The sequence below is a fragment of the Anomaloglossus baeobatrachus genome, chromosome 2 (assembly GCF_048569485.1).
Source record: "Anomaloglossus baeobatrachus isolate aAnoBae1 chromosome 2, aAnoBae1.hap1, whole genome shotgun sequence".
NCBI lineage: Eukaryota > Metazoa > Chordata > Amphibia > Anura > Aromobatidae > Anomaloglossus > Anomaloglossus baeobatrachus.
Genome location: NC_134354.1, coordinates 94,705,018 through 94,732,103, shown reverse-complemented (window position 1 = coordinate 94,732,103; position 27,086 = coordinate 94,705,018). Strand labels below are relative to the sequence as shown.

Genomic DNA, 27,086 nt, shown 5'->3' with positions numbered 1-27,086 from the left:
ATATATATATATATATATATATGTAAAAAAAAATTTAAATGACGGTTGCTCTTTAAGATATATAGTACTGTATTATTAGAATAGACCCAGTTTTGGAGGCACATGGGATTAGGCTTCTTTTTTGCAAGGCATTTCTCTTAAATTGCACATGACTCATCTGCTTTTTCAGCAACAGCAAAAAATAGAGAAATGTATGGAGGGCAATGACGCATAATGTAAATTAAGATCCTGCCAGTATAAACAAATCACTCTTTTATTTTTGTGCAAATGTGTCGCGAGAATAAAAAAATATACATATATAAAACCATAAATACATTTCTCTGCAATTTCTGGAAAGAGACCAAAATATACGACAGAAGTAAAAATAGTTGCAGCGACTAGCTCAACATAAAATCTCCCAAACGGATGTAAAAATGTCCTATAAAACATGCGCTCCTCTGTCTGGTGGGGACCCGTGACTCCCCGATTTGCATTTATATTGAATCATTCATCTATTTAATATGTTAAACCATTAAAGGGACATAAGAATGTGAAGAGGGCACCTCCAAGGCATAAAGTCATTTCATACATCTCCTATAATGAAGACCTGTACCTGATTATTAGGTACAAAGGATAAGATAAGTGGTCACCAATAACAATCAGGTACAGATGAGATACATCAACAAAGACCCTTCACAGTTTTACAACATTTCCGGATCATTTCCATAACAATTGTCCATGGCATCTAGTGATTGACTTCAAAATTCAAAGTTATCACTTATCCACAACAAGGGAGTTGATAACTTTCAGATTGGTGCGAGTTCAACCATGGTCCCCCAGTTTCATAGAGAATGAATGGTTCAGAAGGGGATTTCAGTGCCACGCTGTAGACTATTCAGACAGGTGGGACTCCGGTTTGCACATGCGCCGGTGCTTCTCAGTCTTCACTGCAGTGTGTTCAATAAAACGGCGCCGGAGATTGTGATACGCGCATGCGCGTACTCCGGCGCCATTTTAATTAAGACCTGAGTACTGTGGCAATTGCGTACGCACCACCCACAACAGTAATGGTGGTGCGCGCAATATTCAAATAAAGACAAGGGGGCAATCCAGATGATGCCGGAAAAGGAGGAATAAACTTGAAGATACGACCCACAATGACCCGCTCATGTTAAACACATCAAAGTGCAGTGCATTTCTGCAACTTTGATCAAAGATACTTAATCAACCAAGCATCACATCTTTCTACAACAGGTATGCCTGTATTCAGCATCTTAGTGCCAGTATGGCACTGCCTCTACCACATATACAGTAGCAAAATCCTGCTGGTTGGAACTCTTTAAGGCTAGTTTCACACTTGCGTTGGACGAAATCCGCTGGGTCCATTGCTGCGTCGTTTTGACGCATCCGTTATTTTTGTGGTGTCAACGGATGCAACGGATCCGTTATTTCACAGTAATCCGTTAGCTGATTCCTGTGAAATAACGGACCGTTGCATTCGTTTGGCGTCCGTTAGGCGTCTGTCTAACGGAATCCGTCGGCTCTGTTTTTTTTTTTTCTTTTTTCATTTTTTTTCATTCTGGGCATGCTCAGTAGAAATTAGCGGAATCCAGCAGCGGATTCCGTTGTTAAGAACTTTACAACGGAATCCGCTACCATAAGGAAACATTAAAAATGTTAACGGAAGCAACGGAATCCGCTGGTCGGCGTCATTTTGACGCAAGCATTTAATGTTACATTCAGCATTGCTTCCGCTCGGTGGAAGCAACGAAGCGTCGTCCAACGGAAGCAACGCAGGTCCTTTTGGCACAATCCGTCATCAATGCAAGTCTATGGGAAACAGCGGAATCCGTTACCGGATTCCGCTGTTTCCCAAGACAGTGGATTGCGCCAAAAAAAAAATAACGCAAGTGTGAAAGTACCCTAAGTGTAAATACTAGGTCTGGATATTTAAAGGCAATTTGTTTAAGATTAGAACCAGGTTGGTTTTAGGGCTCGGTACTAGGCTGTAGGACTATTTTGTGTCTTCTGTAATTGAGGCTTCTGAAGATCAGCTATCTATTTTGTCATCATTTATTATACTAGTAAAGCTTATCCTTGATGGTGGCAGAGAAGGTACAACGAGGTCCCTAGCAAACGAAGGCAACCAAATAGGAACAGCTGCTCTGACAACTTAGTATGGCAACTAAAATTTGCATGAGGATCTAAAAGTCACCATCCTAAATTAACTTCGGCAATATAATATTTGAGACTGGCAAGATCAGCATGGGTTATTTCCACAGAGAATAACAGAAGTCACAATGTAACAGGCCATCTTGGTGTTGGGATCCCCATACTCCCAGATCAACAGTATCTGTTCAGTTCTCTTGCAGCACATCCAGAGGAGAAAAAAAGCATTACACAGGGTCTACTGAAGTACCTCGACTTTCTACGTAATAAAATGAACATGTTAGATCAACATCATGTCAACCAGGTACGGTTCATGACTAGAGATGATCGAGTACCCAACTATTTGTACTCTCTATATTAATAACAAGTACTGTCTAATACTCACGTATTCATTTCGAATAGTGTCTGCAATGCAAGTCAATGGGGGAATACTCGCAAAGTAACGAGTAACCCGAATTCCGCACTATTCGCTACTCGCATGAATAGTACGGCATTCAGGTTACTCTTTACTTTGTCAGTTTCTCCCCATTGACTTGCATTGCACACACGATTCTGAATGAATACACGAGTATTAAACAGTACTCGTTATGAGTATAGCGAGTACGAATAGTTAGGAACTCGCTCAACTATATTCATGACCAAAATGGTTGTTAACATGAGCAAAGCATATCATTTGGCTTCTAAAGCTTTAAACTTAGGAGTCATATGTGTCCAAGGATTTTTTTTTAGATTGGAGTCCAGTCTAGTTTGGTCTTGCGTTGTCCACCTTGGCATCATCAGTGAGGACTGTACCTGGCATGTTTCCGCCAATAAGACATCACATTGACCGACGTAGAGCAGTGTAAAGGTGGCGTTTGAGATTTAATGGGTAAGTACTAGTAAATATTATTATTTTACTCCATTGCCCTTGTAACACTACATGAGTTATATATTGCGAACATTGGACTTTGCACGTTACCTATTATGTACCCCAAAAATGTATAAAGCCCTTTCTCACAGCATTGAAATATGGAAAATATTCTGGACAGGTCGCCATCAATGTCTTATTTTCCGAAGTTTCCAGGATATAAGCAAAAACATCATATATGTTCTGTTAACAGATAGAAGACAACACATTTTACCGCTGAGTTAAAGATGTTCTCTGCAGAACAATAACTCTCATCTGCTGGCAGCTAAAAGCCAAGGAAACAGCTGGACAGCAGTGATAACGTATCTGCAGGCCCTTACATCTTGTCCCTTTGATAAATCTACAAGAGGCATAGTCTGTGAAGGGAAGCGGAACATTGATGTCATTTTCCCAGTGTCTTGGAGGAGTCTGATGCTGAGAATGTAAGAAGTGACCATCGCTTCTCATATAGGCAACACGCCGCCTACTGCGAGGCCGATCTGACGGGAGCCATTCTCCACGGTGGGAGAGATAAGTGACAGTTAAATCGGCAGCTTACACTTCAAGAGCCGGTTGTTACAGATGGGATCTCCTGGTGAAACATTGATTTTCTTTACATTGTTGCTTTTGCTATTTGGAGATTACTGGTCAGGGATTCACAATGACTGAACGTTGCAGAAAGAGCTTAGAGGAAAGCAGCAAATGGGAGCGAAAAGAGGTCAATCAAAGTTTTCCAGACAAAAACAAGTATTTGCCCTTTAATAGACAACAATACAGTAAAGGATGACAATCAGTGACAGCACTATATCGGATTACCCTGTCTGCCCTTCCCGCCATATGTGTGTACTGCAATTCTAATAATCTAACAGGCCTCGCGAGTTCCCATTCTTTCTCTTCCATTATAGTAACAAAAAATGGAACTCATTATGGAAATGGATCCTTCCAGTGGGTTACCAAAACAAAAATAGGGCCTGCACACCTTTAGTATTAATATACAGGTGCACAATTACACTATCTGGCCAATATACAGACACTGTATCAGATGGTACGCAGCATTTTTTGATCAAAGAGCATATTTGTGCACCTGTACATTAAATTAACACTAAAGGTGTGTTGGCCCCATTTTTTGTATTATTTATTGGGGGGAGGAGAGGTGGTCCCCTCCAGGGTTCAGCACCTTTACCTATACATCCTTCCCAGGAAAAATTTTAATTGCAAATGTGATGCCCCTGACCTAATCAGGGTGTCACAGGGAACTGCACTCCTTTCTCTTATGGTGAAGAACTTCATGGTTCTGGGATCCTAACCTTTGGTATTGCTTCCATCAGCATTCAAATCCTAACCACACCTCACACCACACCCTGTCAGTACACCAATGAGTGGTCTACCTGGAAAAGGGCCACCCGCCTAGGGGTCAGATAGACTGGTGGGAGGGACATAGTCAGTCGAGTGGTAGCTCTTAGAGAGTGAGGAGCTGAGGGAGTTGTAGCTCCCTGGGAGACTTTGGTTAGGTCGCAGTTGGTGGTCTGGGACCGGAGGAATCGCAGGGTATTGGAGAAAGGTGTTCAGACTTAGTTTTGGAGAACGGTCGGCACTGGAAAATCTAGTAACCGGACTGGTACCGAACACGGCGGGGTACTGGACCCTAGATCAGGGAGTAGCTTCACGCAACCTGATAATTAACCTGTGGAGGATAGTCTCTTTATGAACTTTCCCCAAAAGCTCAGAGATCGAAGGCACCAACACAACGAGGGGGATAGGGCTTTCCAGCTTTATGCAGCCCACTGAAATCCCCAGTGTCAGCTATTGAGAGCACAGCTCCTCTGTTTAATCATAGGGAGAAGGACCCCGACAACTTCAGGCCGAGGGGTCACTCAGAAACGTCTAAATATAGTGCATGGAGGCAGGTCCAGAACCATCAGCAATACCAACGGGGATGGATTCTCGGACGAGCTCCCCCCCGAGTGGCAGCGGCACCCAGAGAACTTGGTTTACTCCTGTGTCAGAGTCTGCTTAATGGTCGCACCAACATCCACACGGCCTGAGTGAGTATGCTGCTGTCCCCTGAATCTGCCCGCCTGGCCTGCACCACGCTCCCCTACATCTCCACCATCCAGAGTCCTGGGGCATACCCTACCCGTGGAGGAAACGTCATCTGGCTGCCCTGCTCCATCTACCCCGGGTACTCCCATCGGCAGCGGCGGTACTCCCCTTACCGCGAACTACAGGTGGCATCACGAACACTAACCTTCCCTGTAAATAGTTCCCCTTTTATTTTCAAGTGGCCATAAGCCCCCGGGTCCGGAGACCTTTGAGCCATAGCAACCCCGGATCCGAGCAGTCCGACTGCTGCAGGGGCAGTACACAAGCCATGCATGGTTTGTGTTCACTTTCCAGTTCAGATGACTCTTGGAGAGTAGAGATGAGCGAACCTGAGGTTCGGTGTTCGATGTTCGTACCGAACAAAGACTTAACAAAATAACCCTCAAAGTTTGGGTTAGGAGTTCAGGTGCTTTATGTATGCTAACCACTCACGCTGTGCTGGGGTTTGCTCTATGCTGGGCCCAGTGCGAGCCACTTACAGTGACTGAATGGCTCACACTGGGGGTAACAACAGCATGATCAGATGTAGTGTGCACCAAACAACAAAAAAAAAATGGAAAAACCCCAACCACTCACCCCCAGAAGTGATCTGTTTATGGCTGGCTGCATGTTGGCGGAGACCCGAACTGCCCAATGAATGACTTCATTGGGGTTCAGGTCAAGGCTAGATCCCAAACCGAACTTTACCTAAAGTCTAGCTGAACCCCCTGAACCGAACGTCCACGGGTCCTTTTCATCTCTAATTGAGAGGTAGGACATCAGTGTTAGGGACCATCCATATTTAGGTACACCTTGAGGTAGTTGGACGGTTTTTGCACTCTTTGATCAAAAATGCTAACCAAGTAATTTACATTGGGTTGTCATCAGTGTCAGACTGGATAACACAAGACCCACCAGAGAAAATCATTCTTGGGTCCCACCATCCAGTAATATAGGAATAAGACAGGAAACATGCTGCAACAAAAAGGAGAACAGCACTGTGTACATTAAAGGGGATGTCTACTACTAGGACAACCTCTTCTGATTGCACGTTTCCCCAAGGTAAAATAATAAAGCCTATACTCACCTTACGTACCGTCACCTTTCCAGCGGTGTCCAGGATTGTGTTGTCAGGGCTCATATGGGGCTGTGGGGTTGTGCCGTCAGGTGCGTCCCACATCCAATCAGCGCCAATATCCTTCTTACTGCCTTTGGACCAAACAAACAATCAGTAGGAAGTGAGCCTAGCTGGGGAAACGTGGAATGAAAGAGGTTGTCTTAGTAGTGGACAATCCCTTTAAAATAAAGCATTTTTTTTGCCAAGAGATGCAGATTTGGTGCTGAAATTTTTACACCATATTCCTACACCCATTCTACACCCTCCCACATGCTGTTTTGATGCAGTTTTTTTGCCAGGAAATGTAGATTGGGTGCATGAATATGGTGTAAAAATTTCATTACCAAATTTGCATCTCTTGGCCCCAAAATGTAAAAAAAATTTTTTTTTGTCTGCCAGGAGCTGCAAATTTGGTGCTGAAATCTGGGGCAGACATTTCAGCACCAAATTTGAACCTCCTGGCAGAAACTGCACAAAAACGGCATCGAAAACTTTTTTTTTGCATTTTTGAGCCAAGAAATGTACATTTGGTGATGAAATTTTCTCACCATATTCATGCACACAAACTCCACCTCCTGGCAAAAAAAATACATCAAAACCACATGTGGTATGATGCGGTAGTGATGTGATTTTTTTTTTTTTTTGCCAGGTGTAGATTGGGTGCAGAAATATGGTGAAAATTATGGTGTACTTCATTCTTATTTTCTTTGTTTTTCCTTAATTTTTTTATTTCCCGAGTTGCCAGATCAGCACCCGGAATCCTGGGCCCGGGTTTGGCACTGAAACCGTGCTGATCCGGACTTTTACAGTTCGGGTCCACCCATCATTAGTCATGACTGGTTTCATGTGCTTGTCCGCTGTCTGCCATTTATATGCCCAAACTACTGTTCTGTAAATTGAATCAAAGTAGTGCATGATGCGATTGATTGGTCTGTGTGACAAATCAGCCATAAACAATGGCACATTGGCTATAATGGGTGCGTGTGCTCTCCATGTGTAGTACAGCATACGTCCATACGACAAACTCCTCGTATATGCCCTAAAACAGGGGTGGGCAATTAAATTTCTCATGGGGCCGCATGAGAACTTGGGATCCTTTTAAAGGGCCGGACTGATATACTTAACTTAATTCTACCCAATACTGTATATATATATATATATATATATATATATATATACACACACACACTAAATCACTATATACTGCACCAGTAATACATTGCAGCACTATATACTACACCTGTAATACATTACATCACTATATACTGCCCCTGTAATACATTACATCACTATATACTGCCATTGTAATACATTACATCACTATATACTGCCCCTGTAATACATTACAGCACTATATAATGCCCCTGTAATACATTACATCACTATATACTGCCCCTGTAATACTTCACTATATACTGCCCCTGTAATACACTACATCACTATATACTAACCCTGTAATACACTACATCGCTATATACTGCCCCTGTAATACACTACAGCACTATATACTGTCCCTGTAATGCATTACAGCACTATATACTGACCCTGTAATGCATTACAGCACTATATACTGACCCTGTAATGCATTACAGCACTATATACTGCCCCTGTAATGCATTACAGCACTATATACTGCCCCTGGAATGCATTACAGCACTATATACTGCCCCTGTAATGCATTACAGCACTATATACTGCCCCTGTAATGCATTACAGCACTATATAATGCCCCTGTAATGCATTACAGCACTATATACTGCCCCTGGAATGCATTACAGCACTATATACTGCCCCTGTAATGCATTACAGCACTATATACTGCACCTGTAATGCATTACAGCACTATATACTGCAACTGTAATGCATTACAGCACTATATACTGCCCCTGTAATACATTACAGCACTATATATGTTAGGGCCAGATGGACGGGCAGACCCGGGAGGTTCCACTGGGCCGAACTCCCCGATGAGGGAAAGGAGTCCGGTAGCCGGAGCACTTTAGGTAGCAGGACAGTCCGTGCACTGGAACACAATGGAGAAGTCCCTGGGACCACGAGGTCACTGATGGTGGTCCGGGTGACGGAGCTCAGGTTCGGAAGCCGTGATGATGTCTGGCGGGGTCCGGAACCGTTGGAGCGAGATGACGGGTCACCGCAGGGAACCGAGATGGTACGGACTGTCAGGATGGCAGATGGGCAGCGTTCGGGGTTCGAGATACAGCAGGACCGGATGGCGTTGCAGGATCGGCTCTAGAAGACAGAGAGGTAAGTATCTCACAGAACACAAGGAGACCTGACTCCTAGCTTGGGAAAACACGAAGAACAGGCCCCGCTCCCTTGGACATTAACCCCCTTTATACCCTGTACCTGTATGCATCATTTCCTGTCAGTGGACACTGGCCCTTTAAGAAAGGGTCAGTGACCGCGCGCGCGCCCTAATGCGCATGCGCGCGGCCCGGGTGCCAGAAGCCAGGGCAGGAAGCTGAGAGGAGGACGCAGCAGAGCCGGCCAGGGACTGGGAAGCCGACGGGCGCCGGGAGCGGGAACCCGGAGGCTTGGGAAGCGTGGGCACAGGAGGCTGGAGAGCGGGGAGCGTGGCAGGTGAGCCGGGGAGCGGAGCAGAGGACCCGGGGAGCGTGACAATATACTGCCCCTGTAAAACGACATCATTACATTCCCATATAGTACATCACTACACCCAAATATTACACCAGTTACCCCCCCCTCCCCATCCCCCTACCCCTCAGGTTATTAGTGACCACTCACCTCTATCTCCTCAGGCACCTCCGTATGGGTCCCCCGCTGAGCTGCTTCTTCCCTGGTATGGGCCCTGGCTGCGTCACTGTTGTTCTTGTACGGCCCCTGCACCTGCCGCTGCGTCTCCCTGTCCAAGGAACCGGCTGGTGCCTCTTTTCCTGCTGGGCGGGAACTTTTCAAATGACACACACGCGCTGTACTGCTGACATCAGGGCGCGCGTGTTTCACAGAGAAAGCTGCCGAAGGGAACAGAGGACAGATCCTGAAGCTCCGCACAGTGTAGCAGCGGAACGCAGGAATCTGTCCTCTGTTCCCTGCACGGCAGCGTTTTCTGTGACACACGCGCGCCCTGATGTCATCAGTACAGCACGCGTGTGTCATTTGAAAAGTTCCTGCCTGGCAGGAAAAGCAGCACCACGTCTCTCCATCTCTGATCTAATGGGTGGGCCGGTCATAGACAGTATGCGGGCAGGATGTGGCCCGCGGGCTGCCCCTTGCCCAGGTCTGCCCTAAAAGGTAGAGATTCGCTATAAGAATGTCATTGATACAAAAATACTGCACAATTCAAGCACCTGTTGACTTATGATTTAATATGCCATAGGTGACCTCGGCTTGTACTTGGGGGTGATAATTTAAATAATTGTTCATAACCATGAAGACATCATTATACAAAAGACGCAGGAATTTGACACACTCTATTGATCCGGAGCGCAATTTAAGACAAGACGATAAAGCAGAAGAATTCTGAAAGATACTGTAGCAGAGGCGTAAAAGGCGACATTAGCATTCAGGGCAGGACTGCAGTGAACGACTGTCTGATCACAGATCTGCAAATGTAGAGTGAATGGAGATGAATGTTGCAGGCAATATGTATTGTCTAAGGGTGTGTAGTAGACTGCGTCTGGGTGTCCGCCTCCAGTAAGCATATACACTGGACCCTTGGATTACGGGCATAATTGGTTCCGGGAGTGCGCTCTTAAACCAAGTTACTCTTATATCAAAGAAAATTTTCCCATAGGAAATAATTGAAACGGAAACAACTCGTTCCACAACCCAAATATATTTACAGTATTTATACAAACTTATTACAGTAATACAATATAATGTACTGTATTCATATAAAATTATTACAGTACACTAATACAAAATGCTGTACAGTAAAAGCATATAAAGCAAATTGAACTGTACGTTAGCTTACAATAGAATTGTTGGTGTGTGAGACGTACAGTATAAGCAATGTGCTGCACTGGTTAGCAGAAAGAAAGTACATTACTGTATCCACAAATGCAAATTGATAGAAATGCTATATAGTATATACTGTACTGTGCAATGGTATACTGTATACAGTAAACAGTACATATGGACAGAAAGTTACCTCCAGAACAGGGCAGAGCGCGGTGAAAGGACAGAACTGGAAGTGTGCATGGTGGCAATTTGCTCTTATTACAAAGCATTGCTCTTAAACCAAGTTACAATTTTTTAAAAAGCTTTGCTTCTCTTGCAAAACGCTCTTAAACCAAGTTACTTTTAAACCGAGGTTCCACTGTACCTCCAAAAATGGTGACTATTTTGTGTGCTATAAATATCTGGGTAAAGGGCATAACAATTAAAAGTTTAAAAATTGTGTTTCATAAACGCTAAAAACATCAAGCAAAATTTACCACTGACAAGAAGTACAACATGTCACGAAAAAATACGATCTCAGAATCATTGGGATAAGTTGAAGGATTCCAGAGTTATCACTTCAAAAAGTGACACTGGTCAGAATTCGCCATCTTGGATCTCCTCATACCTAACCGACCGGACTTTCAGCGTCTCCCACTCTCACACCACTTCCTCATCTCACCCCCTATCTGTTGGTGTCCCCCAAGGTTCACAGAGACTCCGTTTGCACCATTATAGCCAGTGGCGCAGACATCCGATTCCCGTTTTCAGAGGGGTTTCGGACGGAATCCCTGACGGGACCACTGAACAGGGCGAAGAACACAGTGTTAAAGCACCCTAATTGTGATTAAACATGGGGCCTGCATATACAGTGGGGAAAATAAGTATTTGATACACTGCAAATTTTCCCACCTACAAAGAAAGAAGAGGTCTGCAATTTTTATAGTAGATACACTTGAACTGTGAGAGACAAAATCCCCCCCAAAAAAAATCCAGAAAATCACATAGTATGATTTTTAAATAATTAATTTGCATGAAATAAGTACAAGGTGGCCATAAAATAACCTAAGGTGTTTGGAGCCGTGTACAGACTGACCCAGTGGACATTATTGGCAGAAAATTGGTATGTATGCTATTCAAGGCATGGGGAAATGGAAGGCATCTTTAAAAAAAATTATACTAAAACTCCCCACCAGGTGAAAAAGTGGCGCTGTACAGTGAGCGATTGGCCCAAAAACCATGTGCCGATAATTGGAGATGTCACAATTGTTTCACAGACTAGCATAACTGTTCAATATGGCCGCCATCATGCATGGTGATCATGTTCATCCTATGCAGAACATGCTTAACTCCTGTGTGTAACATGTCTGGTGAGATGCTATGCACTTACAAAATGATGTGGTCTTTGAGGTCAGCCAGGATGTTGACATTTCTTCAATAAACACGCTCTTTCATGTGTCCCCACTACCAGAAATCACAAGGATTGAAATTAGGCGCACGCGTTGGCCATGCGTTAGGGAAGGAGCTGTTCACAATCCTGTCATCGGGCAAATGTGCACGTAGAACGTTCTTCACACGAATTGTGATGTGAGCAGGTGCTCCATCATGCATGAAGGTGGTCATCTGAAGACACTGCCGCTGTTGGAGTTGCAGAACGACCACGGTTTCCAGCATTATCTGGTATCTCACTGCTGTCATGGAACAGGTAGCAACTCCAGTAAGCCTCACTTCTTTGTAAAAGAACAATCTAAGAATAAATGATGAGGTGAAGCCACATCAAACGTTACCTTTGGCAAATGCAGCAGAACCCCCTCGACCGCATGCAGATTTTCAGTAGCCCATATGCGACAGTTTTGTGTGTTCACTGTACCATTCAGGTAAAAATGCGCTTTCTCTCACCACAGAACATTCCATGGCCAATTGCCCTCCACTTCCACTCTCACCAGAAACACAAATGCAAATGTCATGCGGGTATCATTGTCACGAGGAAGAAGTTGTCGATTATGAGTAATTTTGTATGCGTAAGCCCGCAAGACCTTTCGTAGAACTTTAGACACTATGCTGTACGGGAGCCCCAATTGCCTGAAAACACTGCGTGCATTGCTGATCCCGGCAGGGTTGTTCGTGCGCTGTTCCACGACGGCAGTGGCAATGTCCTACACATCCTCTCTGCTTACCGGTTGCCCTGGTTGAACAGTCAGTAACCCTGTTGCCTCAAAACGTGTCATCATCTGTCTCAGCGAATTGACAGCCATTGGACCGCTGTGTGTGTGAAGGTCTTTCAAACGACAAAAGGCTCTCAGTGCAGCCTAAGCATTCCTGGCATTTTCATAAAACAACCGCACTAACAGCGCACAATCCGGCAAAGAGACAGGCATCTTGCAGACGCTGTACAGTGAGCATTGAAAGGCACGCTCACTGTACAGCGTCACTTTTTCACCTGGCGGTAAGTTTTGGTATAAAAAAAAATTTAAGATGCCTACCGTTTCCCTATGCCTTGAAAGGTATGCATACAAATTTTCAGCCAATTCTGTCCACTGGGTCAGTCTGCACACGGCTCCAAACACCTTATGTTATTTTATGACCACCTTGTATTTGATACAATAGAAAAACAGAACTTAATATTTGTTACAGAAACCTTTGTTTGCAATTACAGAAGTCACACTTTTACTGTAGTTCTTGATCAAGTTTGCATACACTGCAGCAGGGATTTTGACCCACTCCCATACAGATTTTCTCCAGATCTTTCAGGTTTTGGGGCTGTCGCTGGGCAACATTGAGTTTCAGGTCCCTTGAAAGATTTTCTGTTGGGTTCAGGTCTGGAGACTATCTATGCCACTCCAGGACTTTGAAATGCTTCTGACAAAGCCACTCCTTAGTTGCCCTGGCTGTGTGTTTCGGATCATTGTCATGCTGGAAAACCCAGCAATGACCCATCTTCAATGCTCTTACTGAGGACTGGAGGTTGTTGGTCAAAATCTCATGATACATGACCCCATCCATCCTCCCTTCAATATGGTGAAGTCATCCTGTTCCCTTTGCAGAAAAGCACCCCCAAAGTATGATGTTTCCACCCCCATGCTTCATGGTTGGGATTATATTCCTGGGGTGTTAATCAACCTTCTTCCTCCAAACACAGTGAGTGGAGTTAATGCCAAAAAGTTCTATTTTGGTCTCATCTGACCACGTGACCTTCTACTATGCCTCCTCTGGATCATCCAGATGGTCATTGGCAAACTTCAAACAGGCTTGGATATGTGCTGGCTTGAGCAGAGGGAGCTTGTGTGCCCTGCAGGATATTAATCCATGATGGCGTAGTCTTATGAATGGTAATCTTTGAGACTGTGGCTCCAGCTCTCTTCTGGTCAATGTCCTGGTCCTTCCTTGTAGTTCTGGCCTAATTGACAGTCATCTTGTGTTTCTCCCATTTTCTAATAATTGCACCAACAGTTGTTTCCTTCTCAAAAAGCTACTTGCCAATTGTGCTGTATCCCATACTAGCCTTGTGCAGGTCTACAATTTTGTCTCTGGTGTCCTTAGACAGCTCATTGGGGGGAGGTTGGAGTGGAATTGATTGAGTGTGTGGACTTACACACTCAGTGTAAAGGCCCATTTACACACAACGATATCGCTAACGAGATATCGTCGGGGTCACGGTGTTGGTGACGCACATCCGGCCTCGTTAGCGATGTCATTGTGTGTGACACCTTTTTGTGATCAGTAACGATCGCAAAAAAGTGTCAAATCGTTAATCGTGTACACGTCGTTCATTTTAAAAAAAATTGTTCCTTGTTTGGAACGCAGGTTGTTTGTCGTTCCTGCGGCAGCACACATCGCTATGTGTGACACCACAGGAACGAGGAACAACATCGTACCTGCGGCCGCCGGCAATGAGGGATAAAGGAGGTGGGCAGGATGTTCCGGCCGCTCATCTCCGCCCCTCCGCTTCTATTGGGTGGCCGCTTAGTGACGCCGCTGTGACGCCGAACGAACCTCCCTCTTAAAGGAGAGATTGTTTGGCGGCCACAGCGACGTTGGTGAACAGGTAATTACGTGTGATTCTGCTGTAGCGATATTGTTCGCTATGGCAGCGATCACCCCGTGACGCGTCACCGACGTGGGCGAGTGCTATCGCTCGCGACATCGCTATCGATGTTGCAGCGTTTAAAGCCCGCTTAAGTCTACGAGAACCTCGTGCTGAGTTTCATATACTTAACACTGACTAGTGACTTCCAGTCCACCCAGTCAAAACTCCTGTCAATTAATACAGAAGAGGAGCGGAACGGTGTTGGTAACAGCAAAAGATCTGGCAAGTATTTTACTACACACGGGAAACAGATTACTAATACTGTAGTAAATAAAAAACGGAGAAGTGCTTTAAATTAAAGAAATCTTAGCTACTTTCCAAGGTACCATTTGTGTGTTATGTACTGATCATCTTGTTTGATGAGTACCAGATAGAAGTGTCATCTCAGCTCTAACCATGGGCAGAGTTACAGAATTCCTCCCTTTTGTACACTGTCACCACTGACAATGAGCGGAGCTAGGACCCTTAAAACAATGAGTGTAGTCTATTCTTCTGCCTAATGAAGCCTGATGCTATTATCAGGGAATATGGATGAATCGGAGACAAATCCCTTTGATTTATAGATACTCACACCATTTTAATGTATCACACCCCCAAAAAGCTTAGAATTATGGTGTGAACATAGCAGTGCATGCCTAATAGGAAATTAGGTAGAGCTGGATTGTATATATCATGATAGCAGATGCTCGAAATTATAGAACTTGTTTCTATATATCTTGTGAAAAAGACATTTGAAGGCTTTAAAAGCAGGTTGGATGCAGTGAAAATAATGAACCACTATCATAAGCCTTCATTGGGAATTCAACAGTGACATGTCCCTTACTTTTGGTGGCACATATCCTATAGTTGTGTCCAATACATTTCACGTTGAGGTTGATATTTGTGATTTTCATTTCTTATCATTCAAAGTCTTATCTATATATTTTCAGATTTACCGGAAAAGCATAATAAACAAAAATGCACCAAATTGAAAAAGCAATTAAACTGTTACACTGGGAGAGGACTCCCAGCGAGCGACACAACACAATGGGAAAACCAGGGAAACAATAGAATAGAAGACACTGGTGCTAGGGAGAGGGGTGGATAGATCATCTCTTAAAATTTACCTGAGGCTGATCCCTGCACTCCCTAGTCGGGTCCTTCTGTGACGCCCCTGACTATCAGGGTGTCACAGGGAACTGCACTTTCCTATCTCTTAGTGCAGAACTCACCCTCCATGGTTCTCGGATCCTAACTACTGGTATTGCTTCCATCAGCACTCAAATCCTAACTACACCTCACACCACACCCTGTCAGGCACACCAGTGGGTGGTCTAGCTGGAAAAGGGCCACCCGCCTAGGGGTCAGGCAGACTGGTGGGAGGGACATAGAGAGTTCAGCAGTAGCTCCCAAAGAGTGAGGAGCTGGTAGTAGCAGCTCCCTGGAGTGGAGTAGTAGCCCTCAGAGAGTGAGGAGCTGAGGGAGTTGTAGCTCCCTGTGTGACCTTGGTTGGGTCGCTGACAGTGGTCTGGGACCAGAGGAGTCAGAGATCCGGTCGCAGGGTATTGGAGGAGGTGTAGCAGCCTTAGTTTTGGAGAACGGTCAGCACCATAAGTCCAGTAACCGGACCGATACAGAGCACAGCGGGGTCCAGGACCCTACATGAGGGAGTAGCTTCAGGCAACCTGATAATTCACCTGTGGAGGATAGTCTCTTTATGAACTTTCCCTAAGAGCTCAGAGATCGAAGGCATCAACATAACGAGGGGGATAGGGCTTTCCAGATTATGCAGCCCACTGAAATCCCAAGTGTCAGCTATCGAGAGCACAGCTCCACTATTTCAATATATGGAGCGGGACCCTGACAGCTTCAGGCCGAAGGGTCACTCAGGAACATCTACACAATTGTGCATGGAGGCAGGCTATGGACCACTAAGCAATACCAGTGGGAACGGACACCCGGATGGGCTCCCTAGAGTGGCAGCGGCACCCAGAGATTTGGTTTACATCTGTGTCGGAGTCTGCTTATTGGCCGCACTAACAACTGCACTGCCTGAGTGAGTACACTTGCCTCCCTGGGTCCTGACCTGCCCAAATCACCTCCACCATCCCATTCACCATCCCTACGGAGCCCCGGGGCTTTCCCTACCCGTGGAGGGCTCAACATCTCTCTGCCCCGCTCCATCCACCCCGGGTACTCCCATCGGCAGGGGCGGTACTCCCTTACCTCACACCATGGGTGGCGTCACAAACTGTCCCATTGTAAATATTTCCCCCTTTTATTTGAGTGGCCGCCGAACACCGGGTCCGGTGACCCTCGAATCACAGCAATAACCCCCGGATCCGAGCAGTCTGACTGCGCCGTTGCGTGCCTAGGCCATCGCTCGCCCTGAAATCACCCAGACTAATGAAGGCCAGTGAGACGCTAGTCTCGCCAATACTATAAGAAAACACAAGGAAGGTAAGACAAACAGTTGGGGAAAGACACAACAAGTGTCAACAACACTACACAACAAGTGTAGACACAACAAGTTACACACTAACTATTGGCACTGTTTGAAAAATCACGTGATGCTTCTCTAATTTGTGTAATTAACACCACCTGTAACTTACCTGTGGCACCTAACAGGTGTTGGCAAAAACTACAGTACTGGCCAAAAGTATTGGCACCCCTGCAATTCTGTCAGATAATACTCAGTTTCTTCTTGAAAATGAGAAAATGATTGCAATCACAAATTCTTTGGTATTTTTATTTTCTTTTAATTTGTTTTTAATGAAAAAAAAAGAAAATTGTCATAAAGCCAAATTGGATATAATTCCACAACAAACATAAAAAGGGGGTGGACAAAAGTATTGGCACTGTTTGAAAAATCATGTGATGCTTCTGTAATTTGTGTAATTAACAGCACCTGTAACTTACCTGTGGCACCTAACAGGTGTTGGCAATAACTAAATCACACTTTCAGCCAGTTGACATGGATTAAAGTTGACTCAACCTCTGTCCTGTGTCCTTGTGTGTACCACATTGAGCATGGAGAAAAGAAAGAAGACCAAAGAACTGTCTGAGGACTTGAGAATCCAAATTGTGAGGAAGCATGAGCAATTTCAAGGCTACAAGTCCATCTCCAAAGAGCTAAAAGTTCCTGTGTCTACGGTGCGCTGTGTCATCGAGAAGTTTAAAGCCCATGGCACTGTGGCTAACCTCCCTAGATGTGGAAGGAAAAGAAAAATTGACGAGAGATTTCAACACAAGATTGTGCGGATGGTGGATAAAGAACCTCGACTAACATCCAAACAACTTCAAGCTGCCCTGCAGTCCGAGGGTACAACAGTGTCAACCCGTACTATCCGTCGGCGTCTGAATGAAAAGGGATTGTATGGTAGGATACCCAGGAAGACCCCACTTCTTACCCCGAGACATAAAAAAGCCAGGCTGGAGTTTGCCAAAACTTACCTGAGAAAGCTAAAACGTTTTGGAAGAATGTTCTCTGGTCAGATGAGACAAAAGTAGAGCTTTTTGGGAAAAGCCATCAACATAGAGTTTACAGGAAAAAAAAAAGAGGCATTCAAAGAAAAGAACACGGTCCCTACAAAACAAACATGGCGGAGGTTCCCTGATGTTTTAGGGTTGCTTTGCTGCCTCTGGCACTGGACTGCTTGACTGTGTGCATGCCATTATAAAGTCTGAAGACTACCAACAAATTTTGCAGCATAATGTAGGACCCAGTGTGAGAAAGCTAGGTTTTCCTCAGAGGTCATGGGTCTTCCAGCAGGACAATGACCCAAAACACACTTCAAAAAGCACTAGAAAATGGTTTGATAGAAAGCACTGGAGACTACTAAAGTGGCCAGCAATGAGTCCAGACCTGAATCCCATAGAACACCTGTGGAGACATCTCAAAATGGCAGTTTGGAGAAGGCACCCTTCAAATCTCAGGGACCTGGAGCAGTTTTCCAAAGAAGAATGGTCTAAAATTCCAGCAGAGCATTGTAAGAAACTCATTGATGGTTACCGGAAGCGGTTGTTCGCAGTTATTTTGGCTAAAGGTTGTGCAACCAAGTATTAGGCTATAGCCGGCGTCACACGGGATGATCTATCGTGCGATCGCACGAGCGATCGTACCCGCCCCCGTCGTTTGTGCGTCACGGGCAATTAGTTGCCCGTGACGCACAAAGTCGTTTTTCCCCGTCACACGCACTTACCTGCTGAGCGACGTTGCTGTGGCCGGCGAACATCCACTTCCTGGAGTGGGAGGGATGTTCGGCGTCACAGCGACGTCACACAGCGGCCGGCCAATAGAAGCGGAGGGGTGGAGATGAGCAGGACGTAACATCCCGCCCACCTCCTTCCTTCTGCATTGCTGGCGGGACGCAAGTAAGCTGTGTTCGTCGTTCCCGAGGTGTCCCACGGAGCGACGTGTGCTGCCTCGGGAACGATGAACAACCAGAGCACAGAAGGAGCACCGACATTTTGAAAATGAACGACGTGTCAACGAGCAACGATAAGGTGAGTATTTTTGGTGTCACACGGTACGATATGTCTAACGATGCCGTATGTGCGTCACTAACGACGTGACCGCGACGACATATCGCGCGATATATCGTACCATGTGACGCCGGCATAAGGGTGCCAATACTTTTGTCTGGCCCATTTTTGAAGTTTTGTGTGAAATGATCAATGATTTGATTTGATTTTTGTTTCATTCTATTTTGTGTTTTTTCATAGCAAGCAAATTAAATGAAGTTAATAATACCAAAGAATTTGTGATTGCAATCATTTTCAAGAAGAAGCTGAGTATTATCTGACAGAATTGCAGGGGTGCCAATACTTTTGGCAAGCACTGTATCACCACATTTATCTCTTAAGTGTAAGCCACACACAGGTTAGAACAGAATACACTAAGAATCTACACATCCATTTGTACGGTGGAGATTGTATGGAACCATAACAGGTTTGTGTGCTTGAGCCGTCATCCATCTGCCGATTTACCATGACTATCAAATATGTATGAAATCTAAAATCAAACAACTTTCCCAAAACACTATTGTGCCCTGTAAAACAGATCTGTAAAATTTCACAATACAAATTACATACATTACTAATTAGACCTTATATACCTGATGAGAATGGTGTAGTTACTTTGAAAATCCAGGTCACCTCTGCTCAATAAGGCTTCATGAAAGCTTAATTTAATCTCTGGCCATCTCGCCACATTGGCAGCTCCTCAGGGTCTCTCCTCCTTGCTGAGCTCTCACGCTGCTCAGTACAAGCTGCAGCTGTCAGTAAGGCTGGGTGAGTGCAGATTAAATATACTTGAACAAATGAAGTATTTCACTCTATAGCTGGACTTATAAAAGGCTTATTGTAATATTAGGATTATATAACCATTCTGACCTGGATTTTCCAACACCAGCGTCAGGTCAAAGAAATATATTTATAATGTATGCAATTTCTATTGTGAGTCCTGTTGACAGATCTGCTTTTAAATTTTACACAATTGTGAAGGTTTTTTTTCTTTTCACTTAATAATAAAAATAATAAAATTAATTTAATGCAGAAATAATTTATAAGGCGTTGGCCACTATTTTTTATCAATAGCCTATCTTTAGGATAGGCTATCAATATCTGTCACATATGGCACCCACGCCGATCAGCTGTTATCGGCCGAAAGTTCTGAGCAGCTCCGTCAAAACTATAGTGGCGGGGTTGGATCTGCAGTTTCCAGCCGCGGCCACTATAGAAATGATAGCACTATTGTGTCCTGGTAGTATCCGGGACCTATCGGCTTGTGTCGGTGACAGCTGATCGGCATGGATGCCATATGTTGTACCCACACTAATGAGATATTGATGGCCTATCCTAATGAAAAGCCATCAAGGAAAAGTAGAAGCTAACTCCTTAAGGCAATAAGGATGACTGAAGATCATTGAGAATAATCCAGCAGCACTTAAGCTGGGTTCACACTAAACGACAGCGACAACGACGTCGCTGTTACGTCACCATTTTCGGTGACGTAACAGCGACCTTGTAAGTCGCTGTTATGATCGCTGCTTAGCTGTCAAACACAGCAGAAGCAGCGATCATAAGGTCGCTGTGCTACATGTTCAGAGAGCAGGGAGCCGCGCTTAGCGCTGGCTCCTTGCTCTCCTGCAGCACACATCGGGTTAATTAACCCGATGTGTGCTGCAGCTACATGTCAGTGCAGAGAGCAGGGAGCCGCGCGCACTGCTTAGCGCTGGCTCCTTGCTCTCCTTGCTACAGTATACATCGGGTTAATTACCCGATGCATACTGCAGCCACATGTCACAGTGCAGGAGCCGGCGCTGGCAGCAAGAGCGGAGGCTGGTAACCAGCGTAAACATCGGGTAACCAGGGAACGGTCTTCCCTTGGTTACCCGATGTTTACGCTGGTTACAGCTTACCGCAGCTGCCAGTGCCGGCTCCTGATCGCTTCATTTCGTCGCTCTCTCGCTGTCACACACAGCGATGTGTGTGTCACAGCGGGAGAGTGACGACCAAAAAATGAAGCTGGACATTCAGCAACGACCGGCGACCTCACAGCAGGGGCCAGGTCGTTGCTGGATGTCACACACAGCGACAGCGACGGGACGTCGCTGCAACGTCACAGAAAATGGTGACGTAGCAGCGACGTCGTTGTCGTCGTCGTTATGTGTGACACCAGCTTTAAGTACAAACTTCCAGACGTGCATTCATTTATATGCAGAACTAGTCACTTGGCATGAGTGAAGTTAACTTAGTAGACACATATAAAGGAGTGACGAAAGGAAAGGAAATAAACACTCGAAGTCTGTGAACCTTCTACTATACAAGTCCTATTGAAATGTGTCAGAGTTTAATTAGCCGCTTCCATTCCCAATCTACATTGAACGGAGGTTAATGAAATGGCACAGTGACGTCTATTGTAATAGACTGGAGAATACCAGTCAGAAGGATTAATCTGGGGCACACTGTACTTATAGACTGTGTCACGTTCCTTTACTCTGAGAAAATATTAACACCTTCTATGCAGTATTTTTCTGCTCAAAGAAAGGAGAGAACTTTGAGTCCACAAGACATATGAAAAGAAATCTTATTCTGAATTTATTAAAAACATGATTATAGTTCAATATATGATCAAGGCAAATATTAGTGTTTTCAGAGGACCATACACTAACCATATATATGGGCAGAAGTACTAAGTGTTAGAAGACTTTATATATATAGATATATATATATATATATATATATATATATATATATATATATATATATATATATATATATGACATACCTCTTTCAAAGAGTTTTCTTTATTTTCAGGACTCTAAAAATTGTAGATTTACATTGGAGACATCAACACTATGAATTAAAACATGTGGAATGAAATACTTAAAAAAGTGTGAAACAATGTCTTATATGTCTTATATTCTAGGTTCTTCAAAGTAACCACCTTTTGCTTTGATTACTACTTTGCACACTTTTGGCATTGTCTTGATGAGCTTCAAGAGGTAGTCACCGGAAATGGTTTTCCAACAGTCTTGAAGGAGTTCCCAGAGATGCCTAGCACTTGTTGGCCCTTTTGCCTTCACTCTGTGGTCCAGCTCACCCCAAACCATCTCGATTGGGTTCAGGTCTGGTGACTGTGGAGACCAGGTCATCTGGCGTAGCACACCATCACTCTCCTTCTTGGTCAAATGGCCCTTACACAGCCTGGAGGTATGTTTGGGGTCATTGTCCTGTTGAAAAATAAATGATGGTCCAACTAAACGCAAACCGGATGGAATAGCATGCCGCTGCAAGATGCTGTGGTAGCCATGCTGGTTCTGTATGCCTTCAATTTTGAATAAATCCCTAACAGTGTCACCAGCAAAGCACCCCCACACCATCACACCTCCTCCTCCATGCTTCACGGTGGGAACCAGCCATGTAGACTCCATCCGTTCACCTTCTCTACGAAGACACGATGGTTGGATCCAAAGATCTCAAATTTGGACTCATCAGACCAAAGCACAGATTTCCACTGGTCTAATGTCCATTGATTATGTTCTTTAGCCCAAACAAGTCTCTTCTGCTTGTTTCCTGTCCTTAGAAGTGGTTTCCTAGCAGCTATTTTACCATGAAGGCCTGCTGCACAAAGTCTCCTCTTAACAGTGGTTCTAGAGATGAGAAGGTGTGTTCAAACTTTTGGTCTATACTGTACATACACACTACAGTTCAAAAGTTTAGGGTCACTTAGATATTTCCTTATTTTTGAAAGAAAAGCACATTTTTTTTCAATGAAGCTCACATTAAATTAAACAGAAATACACTCTATACATTGTTAATGTGGTAAATTACTATTTTAGCTGCAAACGTCTGTTTTTGAATGCAATATCTACATATTTGAATAGAGGCCCATTTCCAACAACCACCACTCCAGTGTTCTAATGGTAGAATAGTACAATGAGATTGCCGTGACGAGGCTACTGGGCAGATATGAGAATGGCCATTCTGATATGCTAAACACCTCAAAAAATATTTAGTATTTTTTTTTGCTTTTTTGTGTTTTTTTTTAGTTTCAAGCTTTGGAATGTTAGTCTTTCTTTTTTTTCTGTATTTAATGTGTGTGGATCATGTCCATTTGACTGAGCCTGCTTCCCTCATTAGACACAGGCGTTTTTAACTTTTTAACCTTTAATGGTGGGTCTCTCTTTTCCCAAATATATGTGATTTTTAAACCCTGAGAGAGGTGGTAATATAGAGTAGGACCTAGTACAATGAAGTTGCCGTGATGTGGCTACTGGCCAGGTATGAGAATGGCCATTCTGATATTCTAAACGCCTCAAAAAATATTTAGTATTTTTTTTTTCGCTGACATATGTGTCTGATGAATGAAATGTTTATTTGCTGTTCTACCTTTGTGTCCAGTAGTAGCTGTTTTATTTGTTGAATCCCAAGGACTTTTATGAAATCAATGAGCAATCAATGTGTGAACGCTATCTAATTCCTTCCTGAGACTGTGAATCCTCACAATTGGTGTTTGAATGTAGACCAGAAGTCCCAAAGAGCACAGATGATTAGAGGTTAATGACTGAATCTCCAGGGAAAAGGTAGCTACGACATTGCAAACACAGTCTATAAGCATGGAGGAGCTCGTTAAGCAACTGGTTCAGCAGCATCAGGCATAACAAGAAACTAAAATTCCTGACAAAGCAGTTACAGCATCAGCAGCACTTACAGAATCAGCAGCAGATGGCTCTCTTGGCAGAAGCTGTCCAGGCCAGGGAGACAGCACCTCTCACCAGCCAAAGTGAGGGAACCCTTGTGAGGAGGACAGTATGGAAGGCCTTGCAGAAATTGACTCTGGAGGACAACATCGAAGCTTTCCTGACTATCGTTGAGAGGGTGGCAGGCAGAGAGAAACTGACTCCAGAATAAAAGAGGTTCTAGCTCCATACCTTACTGGGGAACCACAGAAAGCATACTATGACCTTGCCAAGGTGTACGACAAGCTGAAATTGATGTTATTGTACTGTTGGGCATAACCATGGTAGGTAGGGAACAACCGGTACACCTCTGGCACTATCAAAGAGGAAAACCTCTTTGGTCCCAGATGTTCGACTTGTTACACGTCGTGCAAAAATGGCTGCAGCCCGAGACCTCCTCTCCAGTACAGATGATGGAGAGAGTGGTAGAGGCCCAATTTATTAATGCACTACTGAAAAATGTGCAAAGCTGAGTTGTGCAAGGAGTTCTTCAGAATGCAGATGACCTTCCGAGCCTCTTGGAAAGATATTTAAGTAAGGAGAACTTCTTGAGGAATCAAGGTAGCCTGAAATCAGCTTTTTGGGATACGCAAAAGAAGGGGTCCAAATCCACATCTGAGGGGTGCACAAAGACCCAGGAGGGCTTAGAGCCTGGTTCAAAGGGTACATCTCGTACCGTTATCTGTTGAAGGTGTCAAGCCCCGGGTCATATATCAGCAGTTTGTCTTTTTACCTGTGAGCCAATAGACTGCTCTGTCGGCTGGTGCAACTCTTTATCTCCTCTGCCGACAGCGCTATTCCTCATCATGGAGAGGGACCTCAGCTGCGCCAGGTGACTGAACAGTGTGACTGTGTGAAATCCAGAACTCCGGGAGCTTGATGACTCTAGTAAGTGACACACTCCCACATGTGCTAGTCCCTGGGGAAGAGGTGGGGGTAAGGTGCATTTATGGTGATGTGAAGTATAATCCCTTTCCCAGATTAACATAGACTAGACTATAACACATATTGTAAAAGCAATCATTTTTATTATTGAATTATTTTTTTTTTTAAATTTTATCATCAGTAATTATATTTCACCCTTATATACCCTTTTTTTTTTCCTACACGTTCACATTCACACACTTACTGCTTCATTTTGATTACAGTTCTTTATCTTCACTATCCCCGTTTTCCATTACACCCACCACATTCATGTATTCATCATAATTCACATCACATCATTTAATCATTCTTACTATATCCACAGCGTTTGTTTCTTTAACTATTCACTCCCACTCACTATTTTTCACTGATAATCACTTTTTGTTAAAGAATTTCCTTATCTGCCTATCCTACGTGGTAGTTTAGTCAGGGTATTCATGCCTGACATGTGTCATTACTCTGGTCATGTGACCATATGGGGATTCCTATGCTATTCTTCTGTATTGTATACAATTGGCCATCTCTCCGGTGTAACACTGTACCCTCCCTAGGACATGGCGTTGCACAGCCGAACGCACATATGTCCTCAGGTCTCCCTACATATAATAGCTCTAATACGGTTATACTAGTGGAGCGCTGTATTTCCGGGTTCAGCGTTCCACTGTGGAACGCATTCATGTCTGTGACACTTACGCTAGCCCTTACGCGCATGCGTCTTTCTACAATGCTTCCCAGACACAGAATAACCATTTACTCTGACGCCGCTTCCTGCCGCGAGAGCGCGCCTATCTATAGCGTGACCCCGCGGCCGGAAATTACGTCAGACGCCGCACGGCCGTGCATGTGGCATCAATTGGCACCATACACTCTTTATAAGAGCACAATATCCTACACTATTCCCTTGATAAAGACAGTGAAACGCGCGTTGGGGAGCTTCCCTGCGGTCCCTGGTATGTAACTATTCAATACTGTTCATGTTGTGATGTGTCAATGCATACTATAACACTATAGGAGTTGTTTACATAATTCCCCTATGGTTTCCCGTATATGTAATACGTTCAGCATATCATGTCATCTATATTGATGTATTATGCATATGTGGTTCACATTTGAATCCTTTTCTATAATGTGTAGTGTACTGGGCACCTATATTTATCTATCACTATTTCTTATATTAATTTATTTGAATTAACTTATGCTGTATATATTTATCCTGATGAATTTTTCTATGCTGAGCGTACTTTTTTTTATTTATTGAATACCTTGTCTATTTAACGTTGGATTTTCGTATGGTAAATCATTGTGTGTGTGGAGATAATTTATGTGGACTAGTTCAGGTTCTATTTTTAATGCAATTAGTAACTATTTATTTATCTACTAAGCATTTGGCACTTTATGTACGTCTTTAGACTGAATTCAGTAATAAACAACCTATATTAATTAACCTGACCTACTCCACATCCCTCCCCACTTCATATGTCCTGCTGGTATTTTATGTATTGACTACCTGTATACCTTATTCCTATTTTTCAATTTCTGTCAGGTGACCAACTCAGGGTTATTGTTTCATTGTGTACTTTCTTTATCCCATCTATTTTCTTGTTTACTTCTTTTCTTTTTTTTTTTTTTAAAAAAATTTCAATAATAAAAATTATTGCTTTTACAATATGTGTTTCAGTATCCTTTTTGTAGGCTTCAATATATTTCTGTGTACTGGAACCACTAATATGTTTTCTTGCATATTGAGATAGAATAGACTGTGTTTATGTGTCCCACGAAGTGGGCGTGGTCAAGAAATTGTTGCATGCGATTGTTATCGGACGTGACTTTCCATTGCTCTGGGACTGCTGTAGCACCTAGCAGTCCGGTATGCTGCTAGGAGGCGGGTGTGTTAACAAGGTCACATGATGTAAACAACGAATTTCATTTCACTCTACTGGTTAGAAAGGAGGATGTGGAAACATCCCCTGGAGACCCAATATCCCTAACCTGGAGGAGTCCCAGGACAACTTTGGAACAGCCCAGCTCAGAGACTTCAAGTTAAGAGGTACCATAGAAAATTGCAAATGTGGTAAATGATGTTACCCATAAGCCGATAGTCATTGTCCACAAGTGGTCATACATAATGATCTGTTGTGTCAAGGGACCAAAGTGTGGACAAGTAAAAGAGCGCTCCCTTAGGGCAAAATCCAGGGAATATAATCAGTTGGCTTGTGTGAGACAATTTAAGCCTGGTGATTGAATACTTCAGGGCCCACAGGGGAGAACAAGTTGCTTTTCTATCAACTTATAAAGTCATTGCCACTGCTAAAGGTGAACAGGTCAACTATAACATATACCAACCAGGGAAAAAGGAAACCCTTTCACATATATTAGGACTACGTGCTAGAAACCCCTTGCTTATTGGCCCAGCCAGAAATTAAAATTCCACATCTCAAAGTGCCAGAAAACTTTTCATCTTTCCAAAGTCAACATGGCCAAAAAATGCTACTCAAAATTAGAGGCAGGTTCTTAGAGTTACTAGGTCACCCTCGTGTAATCAAGCATAAGCCTCCCACTTAGGTCATTTTAAAGCCCTGTAGGCTCTGTGTGTTGGCAGATGGTGCCTAGCCCTCAGCTTTGGGCGGGGGAGGGGGTATGTAGCACAGCCGTGGAGTACTGGGTTAAATCCTAGCACTGCAAGTCTTGATTACATGC

At 44.0% G+C, this 27,086-nt stretch overlaps 1 protein-coding gene across 1 annotated transcript in view; it reads right to left on the bottom strand.

The window, feature by feature from the left end:
- Positions 1-27,086, bottom strand: part of LOC142283643 (LHFPL tetraspan subfamily member 7 protein-like) — a 332,350-nt gene that overhangs the window by 23,928 nt on the left and 281,336 nt on the right. The gene's annotated exons all lie outside the window — the stretch shown is intronic.